The following is a 10,236-nucleotide window of genomic DNA, read 5'->3' as shown; positions in this document are numbered from 1 at the left end:
CAGAGGGGTTGAAATTTTCCCCAGCTACTGAAGATGATGACCTCCCCCCATTTTTGAGCCATTTGTGATGTAGTAGAAATGTTTTAAATTATTTTATTTTCTGATTATAAAGTAATATTTCCTTGTAAAAGTTCAAGCAATGTCAAAATGTATAGCTTAGAAAATAAGCCTCCTCTGACTCAGTCTTGCAGAGGTAATCAATGCTTTCCCCTATGTGCATACTAACAAATATTTAAATACAATTATTTTTAAATGAGTGACTTTTCAATGTTTACACCCCGAATTTTGTTTTTCACTTAACAAATCATCGTGGACATCTTTTTTTTTAAGTTTTTTTTTTTTTTTAAGTAATCTCTACACACAATGTGGGGCTAAAACTTGGACCCCAAGGTCAAGAGTCACATGCCCCTCCGACTGAGCCACCAGGCGCCCCGATGGACATCTTTTGTATCAGCATGTCTTTTGGATCAGAGCTCTTTTTTCATTTTAATGACTGTACATTATCCCACTTCATTGATATAATTTAGTCAACACCACTGACAAATTCCAACTTTTAAAAATAAAAGTAAATTTTTCTTTTCTTTTTTTTTTTTTAAGATTTTATTTATTTATTTGACAGAGAGAGACACAGCGAGAGAGGGAACACAAGCAGGGGGAGTGGGAGAGGGAGAAGCAGGCTCCCTGTAGAGCAGGGAGCGCGATGTGGGACTCGATCCCAGGACCCTGGGATCATGACCTGAGCTGAAGGCAGTCACTTAACCAACTGAGCCACCCAGGCGCCCAAATTTTTCTTCTCTAGATTAAACATCTATGTACATGATAAAAAGCTTCAATGGCTATAAAAGTGGAAATGGTAAAAGATAGGTCTCCCTCCCACCTCTGACCTCCAAGCTCTCAGTCTCCCTTTTCTGGAGGTAACCAGTTACCACCATTTCTTATTTTTCCTTCCACAGATATAATATATGCATGCAATATGTATTTGATGATATATTAAATTTTTTTAAAATTAAGTAACCTCTATGCCCAAGGTGAGGCTTGAAGTCATGACTCTGAGATCAAGAGTCGCATGCTCCACGGACTGAGTCAATCAGGTACCCCTGAAAAATACCATTTTAATTACAAAATTCCAGGCACCATGATATGATGATAGATAGGGAAGGGAGAATCTTCTTAATGCCATGTGGGCAATCACTGCTCTAATGACAGGTCCTGACCCTTCTCTGATAACAGTAATTGATATAAAGATGACAAATTTGTGAAGGGCTATGGATTTTCTTGACTTTATTTTATATTTCCAACTACATTGTTAGATGTTTTTCTAATGCCTCAAATTCAATATGGAATCGAATTGATGATATTGTCTTGTACCAGAGGCCAGATTCTTCTGACTTTCTGATCTTGTACCCTCTTCCTTCACATCCCAACTAATGCAGTACAATTTATCCATGAAATACCCCTCTTAAGGGTCCCTTTCCATTCCTGCGTCTGTCACCCTGGTTTAGCCTTGTGTTCCTGTATACTGATAACCCCTTGGTGTTATCAACGTTCCAAAGATGGCAAAGTACATTGGATGCCAGGTCACTAGACTGACTCCCAAGCACCTGGCAGGCCTGAGTTGCTCTACACCCTACAATTCTCTGGGCAATTTCCATCCCAGACTGTCTCGAGTTGACAGATCTAAGTCTCACCGTGCAAGACAGATCCCACAGAAATTCCTTCTTTCTTCCTTCCCCCAATCAATATGTATTGAATGTCTTTTATGTGACAGACTCTAATAGTGGGGATACCATGGAACAAGACACTGGTGGGGGTATAGATAAAGAAGCAGGTAATAAATGGCAGGGGGCTGGCACTGCAAGCCATAGGGCACGCGGAAGGATGGGTAAACCAGGCCCGTGGGGGAGGGGCAAAGAACTACTTGAGGAAAAGATGTCTAAGCTGAGGCTTGAAGCATGAATGGGCTTTATCTAGGCAAAAAGGGTGTGTGTGGGAGGGCTGGGGAAAGAGCATAGCAGCCTCAGAGGGGATTGTAAGCCCAGAGGCAAAAGGAGGCATCAACCTCAACAGCACTGATCATCTGGAAAATGCAAATCAAAACTACAATGAGATATCACCTCACACCTGTCAGAACCGCTAAAAATCAACAACACAGGAAACAATAGGTGTTGGAGAGGATGTGGAGAAAGGGAACCCTCTTGCACTGTTGGTGGGAATGCAAACTGGAGCAGCCACTCTGGAAAACAATAGGGAGATTCCTCAGGAGGTTAAAAATAGAACTACCCTACAATACAGCAATTGCACTACTAAGTATTTACCCAAAGAATACAAAGATACTAATACAAAGGGATACATGTACCCTGATGTTTATAGCAGCATTACCTACAATAGCCAAATTATGGAAGCAGCCCAAGGGTCCATCGATTGATGAGTGGTTAAAGAAGATGTGGTATACATACATATATAAAATGGAATATTAATCGGCCATAAAAAAGAATGAAATCTTGCCATTTGCAATGATGTGGATAGAACTAGAGAGTTTAATGCTAGGTGAAATAAGTCAGTTGGAGAAAGATAAATATCATATGATTTCACTCATGTGTGGAATTTAAGGAACAAAACAAATGAGCAAAGGGGAAAAAAAGAGAGAGGCAAACCAAGAAACAGACTTTTAACTATAAAGAACAAACTGATGGTTACCAGAGGGGAGGTGGATGGGGGGGATGGGTTAATAGGTGATGGAGATTATGGGGAGGGCACTTTTTGTGATGAGCACCTGGTGATGTATGGAACTGTTGAAGCCTATATTGTACACTTGAAACTAATATAACACTTCATGTTAACTAACTGGAATTTAAATTTAAAAAAAGGGGGGGCATCAGGTTGGAGAGCCTGAGACACGCAGGAGAGGTGGGACTAGAGAAGTTGAGGGGGTGGGGTAGGCAGTACAGGAGTGGACTTGAGATAAAAGAAGTCCACCTTCTGGGAGGACTATGTCAGCTATTTCTAGACTCCGCATCTGCTCTGAAGGTTGTCTTTTTTTTTTTTAATTTTAAAGATTTTATTTATTTATTTGAGAGAGAGAGAATGAGAGAGCACATGAGAGGGGGGAGGGTCAGAGGGAGAAGCAGGCTCCCCGCTGAGCAGGGAGCCCGATGTGGGACTCGATCCCGGGACTCCAGGATCACGACCTGAGCCGAAGGCAGTCGCTCAACCAACTGAGCCACCCAGGCGCCCTCTGAAGGTCGTCTTAACACCCAGGGTGTTGGGGACAATAGTCTGGAGAGAAATAATAAAATGAACTGACTGCTTGCTGATTTTTTCTAATCAAGTCTTTAAAATAGAAATAAATGGTGTTTGGGAAGGATTTAACTTTTCCACTTAATTTTATTAGATGGTAGTGAGCAACTTCTGAAGGGTTCTGGGGATTTGGATGTGCACATTCTTCTGTGAGCACATGTGCTAGCCAGGGGCTTATCCTCTCTGACCTGTTTCCTCATTTGTAAAAATAAGGAAATTGGATTATGGGATGCACGATACCTACATTTTAATGATTTTGTATATCACACAGTGTGATGGTTGATTTTATGTGTCATCTCCAGTTGCCAGGTGTTTGGTCAAACCCCTACGTCTAGATATTGCTGTGAGGGTATTTTTTAGATGGGACTAACATTGAAGTCAGTAGACTTTGAGTAAAGCCAATTATCCTCTATAATGTGGGCTCAGCTCACCAGCTAAAGGCTTTAAAGGAAAAGGCAGAATTCCTTCTGTCTCCAGACTACCTTTGGATACAAGACTACAACATTGACTCCTGCAGGAATTTCCCATCCCCTAGCCTGCACTGCACATTTTAGATTTGCTAAACCCCACAATTCTTTTTTTTAAACATTTTTTTATAAAGATTTTATTTATTTATTTGACAGAGAGAGACACAGCGAGAGAGGGAACACAAGCAGGGGGAGTGGGAGAGGAAGAAGCAGGCCTCCCTTGGAGCGGGGAGCCCGATGTGGGGCTCGATCACAGGACCCTGGGATCATGACCGGAGCCGAAGGCAGACGTCCAACGACTGAGCCACCCAGGCGCCCCTAAACCCCACAATTCTTAAAAATTAAAAACAAAAGGGTCTTTTCTGTGATAAAAGGAATAAACAGTTTGATAAATGGAAAAAAGATCATTTATAGTGGCAACGTGGTCTCTGAATCATACAACTGAATCTGGCATTGGGCAGCGTTAGGTTTAAAACCTAGCTCCAGGGGCGCCTGGCTGGCTCAGTGGGTGGAGCGTGCAACTCTTGATCTCTGGGTTGTGGGTTTGAGCCCCACGTTGAGTGTAGAGATTACTTTAAAAAAAAAATCTTTAAAAAACAAAAACCCAAAACCCCTTAGTTATGTTGTTTACTGTCTGACTTTGGACATGTTACCTAAGTCTCAGATTTTTAAGCTTAAAAGTGGGGATACGAAGAGTCCTTACCTTATTTGGTTGTTTCTGGGATTAAACAAGAGAATCCTCATTCAGCGTTTCACACAGTACCTGACACAGGGGAATGCTCATTACAAAGTAGCCATCCGGCTGAAGGACATGAAAATGACTTTTCCTGTGGTGGGAATGGGTCTGAGGTGCGGCCTATCAAGGGACAAGGTGGAATACAATGGTGAGGCAATACTCTCACAACCTTGAACTGGCTGTTTTGGAGGCTTCATGGTGCTATTGATACCTTGCCCTTTAGTTTTGGTAGTTGATGCTCCACCTTCAGGGGCATAACAAATTGTTCCCAACCACTAAAGCAGAATAACCCTGAAGAGAGCCAAGGTTAACAGTCTTCTTCAAAGTCTGCTCATTAGAATAGGGCTACTCAAGATGCTTGACTGAAAAATAAAATGGTCCCATAGTCAAAAGAAGTTGAGAAAATACCATCAATTATATAAAGCTCTCAGAGATCCAGAAGACACATGAGCTTAGAGAAGGCTGAGAGGTCCTGAGGTGAAGGACGCTAATTTGGTTTAACATAGAGGTGGCTTAGCGCATAAGCTTTTTCCGAGGAACATCTGTTCGTATCCTGTGGCATCTGTCGATCACACTTGGGAAATGCAGTTTAGTGGGAAACACACTGAACCAGGAGTATGGAGATCTGAGTTCACATTTCAGCTAAAATCTTGTGATTTGACACAAATCTCTGGGTCTCAGTTTAAAATTAAGAGATTGGAGCTAATGATTTACCCTGTACAATGCTTTCAAGCTTTACCTATAGACTTGCAATGGCAAATATTGGACGGTGTATGAATTTTAGACCTCAACTTCCCTCTTATTCACAGCCAGAGAAACAGCAGTGAGTTGGCTGCTCTGGCAGTTAGTGTAACAGAATCAGCTCTCAGCCAACTTTGAGCCCTCGGTTTTCTCAACTGTTAAGCGAGTATAAAAGTATCCGCTCTCCCCGCCTTACAGATACATTTTGAGGACCTCCAAATGAGGTAATGTAGGGAAACCACCAAGCCCTATTCTGGTGTCGGTTTGGGGTTTTAATTATTGTAAAATGAAGGGTTAGTCTAGGTAAATGGATCTCGTCACAGGCAGCTCATTAGAACCACCTGGGAGCTTTTGAAAAATACTGATGTGGAGGTCCCACCCCAGGTATTAACAAGAGTCTACGTGGCAGAGACTTGGGCATCTTGTCGTTTTGAAGTTCCTGAGGTGATTCTGCCCTGCAGCCAGGATGGAAAACCAGTGACCTCTCTAGATCCTCGCAACTCAAGGTGCATTCGATAGATGGCCAGTGTTGGTGTCACCTGGGAGGACGTTGGACGTGAAAAAATCTCCAGGACTAGAATCAGTGCTTCTCAAAATGTAGCATGCTTATTATGAATTACCTGGAGGATTTGGTGAAGCTGCAGAAGGGTGGAGCTTGCAATCCCACCTTTCCTAAAAACTCCTGAGGACTCTTTCTATGCTGCTAACCCATGAACTATACTTTAAATAGCAAGACTGAGGATAATTTCTGAACTTCCTAGAAAAGGGGAACTGTAGCTTATAACAGTGCTGTTAAAATTGGAATTTTCCAACTGAAGAGTGCAATAACATTTGGATTCCCCTCTGCCTTCGAGGACATTTGAGTTTTTATTTTTTCCTGTTTGAACTTGATACATACTTCCTTTCCAGATTTGCTTCTTTCTATTCTTTCCATTTTTTCCCCCTGCCTCATGTTTGAGAGGGTGATTTTTTTCCTGATTCCTAAGCTGGTGGGAATGGATCGATCTTGTCACAGTCAAAATGGCATATGGGACATGAGGTAGGTTCCATGACTGAAGGACTGATTTTTTGTGTGTGGATGATAGTTGAGTGTGAAAACTGATTTTCAGGCGTAATAGTCTTCCACAATAAACTTTTGAACCACTAAAAGGTTTTTGAGTAAAAGATTATGTTTATGGAGGAGTTTTTTTTTTGAATGACTGATTTTATATTATTTTTTTTAAGATTTTATTTATTTACTTAAGAGAGAGAGAAAGAGAGAGAGCGAGAGCACAAGCAGTGGGGAGGGGTGGAAGGAGAGGGAGAAGCAGGCGCCATATTGAGCAGGGAGCCCGATGCAGGGTTCGATCCCAGGACCCTGGGATCATGACCTGAGCCGAAGGCAGACGCTTTCACTCTGGAAAATGGAAACTTTTAAAGTTTGAGTTACCAAATAAGAACTCATGAATTCTCACTCCCCAGGTAACCATTTATTTATATTTTATTTCCCTCCACAACCCCAAAAACCAGTTAAGAATTACTCCTTGGGGCACCTGCGTGGCTCAGTCAGCTGAGCGTCTGACTCTTGATTTCAACTCAGGTCATGATCTCCTGGGCGTGAGATGGAGCCTTGCATTGGGCGCCCCACTCAGTGAAGAGTTTGCTTGAGATTCTCCCTCTGCCCCTCCCCCCCACATGTGTGTGTGCACGCTCTCTCTCTCAAGTAAATAAAATCTTTAGAAATAAATAAAAGCTCTCTTTGTAGAGAGTATGTTTATTTCTAGGGTGCCAGCATCAGCAGAGAGCAAACAATCACCCCTGGTTTATTTTCCACCACCAAACAGAAGACAAAGAATCCTAGAACCATAAAATTGTCCTTGTTCCCAACTCTGGCAGATTGCTTCTTGCTTCTTTCTTGCCAATAAATTATACAAAGGAAGCAAACCAACGCAAAAAACAAAAAAGGTAACACTGTGTATCAGATGAATTCTTTTCTTTGTGGAGTAGCCTTGATGACTTTTGAGGTTTCGCAGGAGATGAGCTCAGACCTTGCTTTTTTGAAATACCTTTTCTCTGAGAGGCTTTATGCCTGAACCACGCTTCACAGTTTCTATAGCAACCATAGTGGAAACTTTAATAGTGTCTACAATCCAATGACACCAGGACATCATCATAACTAGCTCATGTTGTTACGTAGAGTATTCATGAGCTGCTCATCTTCCTCCCCCCTTCCTTTTCAAGGATAAATCAGGAGAAAGTAAGCTTAAACATACTTGGTGGCATTGGGTTAGATTTCAGGAAGAACTTCCAGTGATGGAATGTGTGAGTAAAAGAGGTTCTGAATTTCCCTTTTTTGTTTGTATTTTAAAGTAGGTCTATCTATTTCTTTTGATTGCTAGAACTCTGTCCAAAGACACATGGTGATTAAGAAATGACTTCTTAGTGTCGCTGAAGCAATAATATCTGGATCAGAATTTTAAGGTAATGCATGCTCTTTTAAAATTTCTTTCTTTTTTTTTTTTTTTTTTAAGATTTTATTTATTTATCTGAGAGAGAGAATGGGAGACAGAGAGCTTGAGAGAGGGAGGATCAGAGGGAGAAGCAGACTCCCCGCTGAGCAGGGAGCCCGATGCGGGACTCGATCCCGGGACTCCAGGATCATGACCTGAGCTGAAGGCAGTTGCTTAACCAACTGAGCCACCCAGGCGCCCCTCTTTTAAAATTTCTAACATGTATGTATTATTTTTAACTGAAGTATAGGTGATAGGTGAACTGAAGATAGGTGGTTTTGGGTGTACAACATAGTGATCTGACAGTTCTATACTTTCTGAGATGCTCACCGTAGTAAGTGTAGTTCCAATCTGTCACCATACAAAGTTATTACAATATTATTGATAATGCAAGTTTTTAAAAACATATTCTGTGTGTACTACTGTGCTAGATTTCATGGGGCATATAAAAGATATATACAATAGTTGTTGAAGTGAGGGAGTTAGACTTTGACAGTTCTAAGAAAAAGAGTGTAGAAGAATTATGTTGGGCCTTTCTAGCACATTTATGGACAGAAGTCTATCATCCAGGGGCGCCTGGGTGGCTCAGTCGTTAAGCGTCTGCCTTCGGCTCAGGTCATGGTCCCAGGGTCCTGGGATCGAGCCCCACATCGGGCTCCCTGCTCAGCGGGAAGCCTGCTTCTTCCTCTCCCACTCCCCCTGCTTGTGTTCCCTCTCTCGCTATCTCTCTCTGTCGAATAAATAAATAAAATCTTAAGCAAAACAAAACAAAACAGAAGTCTATCACCCAGGACATTAAATGACTGTATTTTTCCTGTAGGACAGGAGAACAGGTGGGATTGTGTTACATGAAGGCATAAGCTGGAGCCATTCCGTGCACGCACTATGCTGCATCAGGCCTTGGAGGTGCCCAGGAGGGCCTCCTCCAGCTGGGATCAGTCTTGTCTGGTTACCCCAGAGTGCTGGGCAAATTTCAGTTCCTTTGTGTGCTGCGACGTGACAAAGGCAGGCAGGTCCTGCCCAAACGGGTTTACGTGAAAAGCTGGAAGTCCAGGAGCTCCCGGCTGTATTGTCCAAGTCTTCCCAACAGACTTAAAGGCATGGTGTATGTATCTGTGTTTGAATGCTGAGGACAGCGTGTTGTTCTAGAAGCAGTGCCAAGACAGTGCGTCAAGGAGCCCTCAAACGGCGAGAGCTTACAGGCCAGACGCCCGTGTTCTCCAAAGCTAGATACACGGTTAGGTCCTTTGGTATCAGGAGAAATGAAAAGATTGTGTCCGCTGCACAGTCCGTGGGGCCAAGGCAGAAGAAATCCTGGAAAAAGGTCTAAAGGTGCGAGAGTATGACTTAAGAAAAAATAACTTCTCTGATACTGGAAACTTTGGCTTTGGGATCCAGGAGCACATCGATCTGGGGATCAAATATGACCCTAGCATTGGTATCTACGGCCTGGACTTCTACGTGGTGCTGGGGAGGCCAGGTTTCAGCATCGCAGACAAGAAGCGCAGGACAGGCTGCACTGGGGCCAAACACAGAATCAGCAAAGAGGAGGCCATGTGCTGGTTCCAGCAGAAGTATGATGGGATCATCCTTCCTGGCAAATAAATTCCCGTTTCTATCCAAAAGGCCAATAAAAACTTTTCAGTGAAATGTAAATAATAAAAAAACAACAACAACAGTGAGAGCTTGTAAGCTCTATGGTGTCGGGCTAGGAATTATGAGGTTTCCTGGAATTGTGATGTTTGAAGGCTCAAATACTACCTTGATTCAGTGGTTCTCAAATTTGAGCATGCATCTGAACCACTTGATGGGGGTATGGTTGTGAACCACTGATTGCTGGCCCTCATCCCCAGTTTCTGATTTGGGGTGAGGCCTGAGAACGTGCTTTTCTTACAAGTTCCCAGGTGATGCTATGCTGCTGGTCCACATTTTGAGAACTGCTGCCTTAAGGAATTAGCTGCCTCATTTTTTTTTTTTTAGCTTTAAATAAATCAGGTTATATATATTTAAAAATATGCAAAAAGTCCAGTTTATTTTCTAAAGGAGCTACCTATGTAATTCAGCACTTTCTTTTTGATAGCTCATGAATACTACCTAAGGGAAACAAAATTTTTTATTCATGCAATGGCATATGTTTAAAATCAGGACTATCAAATTAAAGCAGTAGCAGAAAATCTTCCTTCCCTTTGTTATTTATAAAATCAAAAGACCTCTGGTTTCTTGCAGTGCAAGAATGCCATTTTTATCCTTGATGATAGATTCCTTTTCCAAGTGAATCAGAATCAAAGAGGAAAGCATACTCAACATCTTGATTAAAAGAACTTCAGTTAGGGGCGCCTGGGTGGCTCAGTTGGTTAAGCGACTGCCTTCGGCTCAGGTCATGATCCTGGAGTCCCTGGATCGAGTCCTGCATCGGGCTCCCTGCTCAGCAGGGAGTCTGCTTCTCCCTCTGACCCTCCCCCCTCTCATGCTCGCTCTATCTCATTCTCTCTCTCAAATAAATAAA

At 42.5% G+C, this 10,236-nt stretch overlaps 1 long non-coding RNA gene across 1 annotated transcript; it reads left to right on the top strand.

Moving 5' to 3' along the window:
* The first annotated feature begins 5,539 nt into the window (after positions 1–5,539).
* On the top strand, positions 5,540–9,406 carry LOC123861378 (uncharacterized). Its single transcript, XR_010405084.1, has 3 exons — positions 5,540–6,280; positions 7,620–7,701; positions 8,551–9,406. It is a non-coding gene; the product is annotated as an uncharacterized LOC123861378 (long non-coding RNA).
* Positions 9,407–10,236: the final 830 nt, after the last annotated feature.

This window comes from Mirounga angustirostris, unplaced genomic scaffold, assembly GCF_029215605.1.
Source record: "Mirounga angustirostris isolate CCGP_5_RB_7025 unplaced genomic scaffold, mMirAng1.0.hap1 SCAF_9, whole genome shotgun sequence".
Taxonomy (NCBI): Eukaryota; Metazoa; Chordata; class Mammalia; order Carnivora; family Phocidae; genus Mirounga; species Mirounga angustirostris.
The sequence above is the reverse complement of the archived record's forward strand: the minus strand, read 5'-3'. Positions and strand labels throughout refer to the sequence as shown.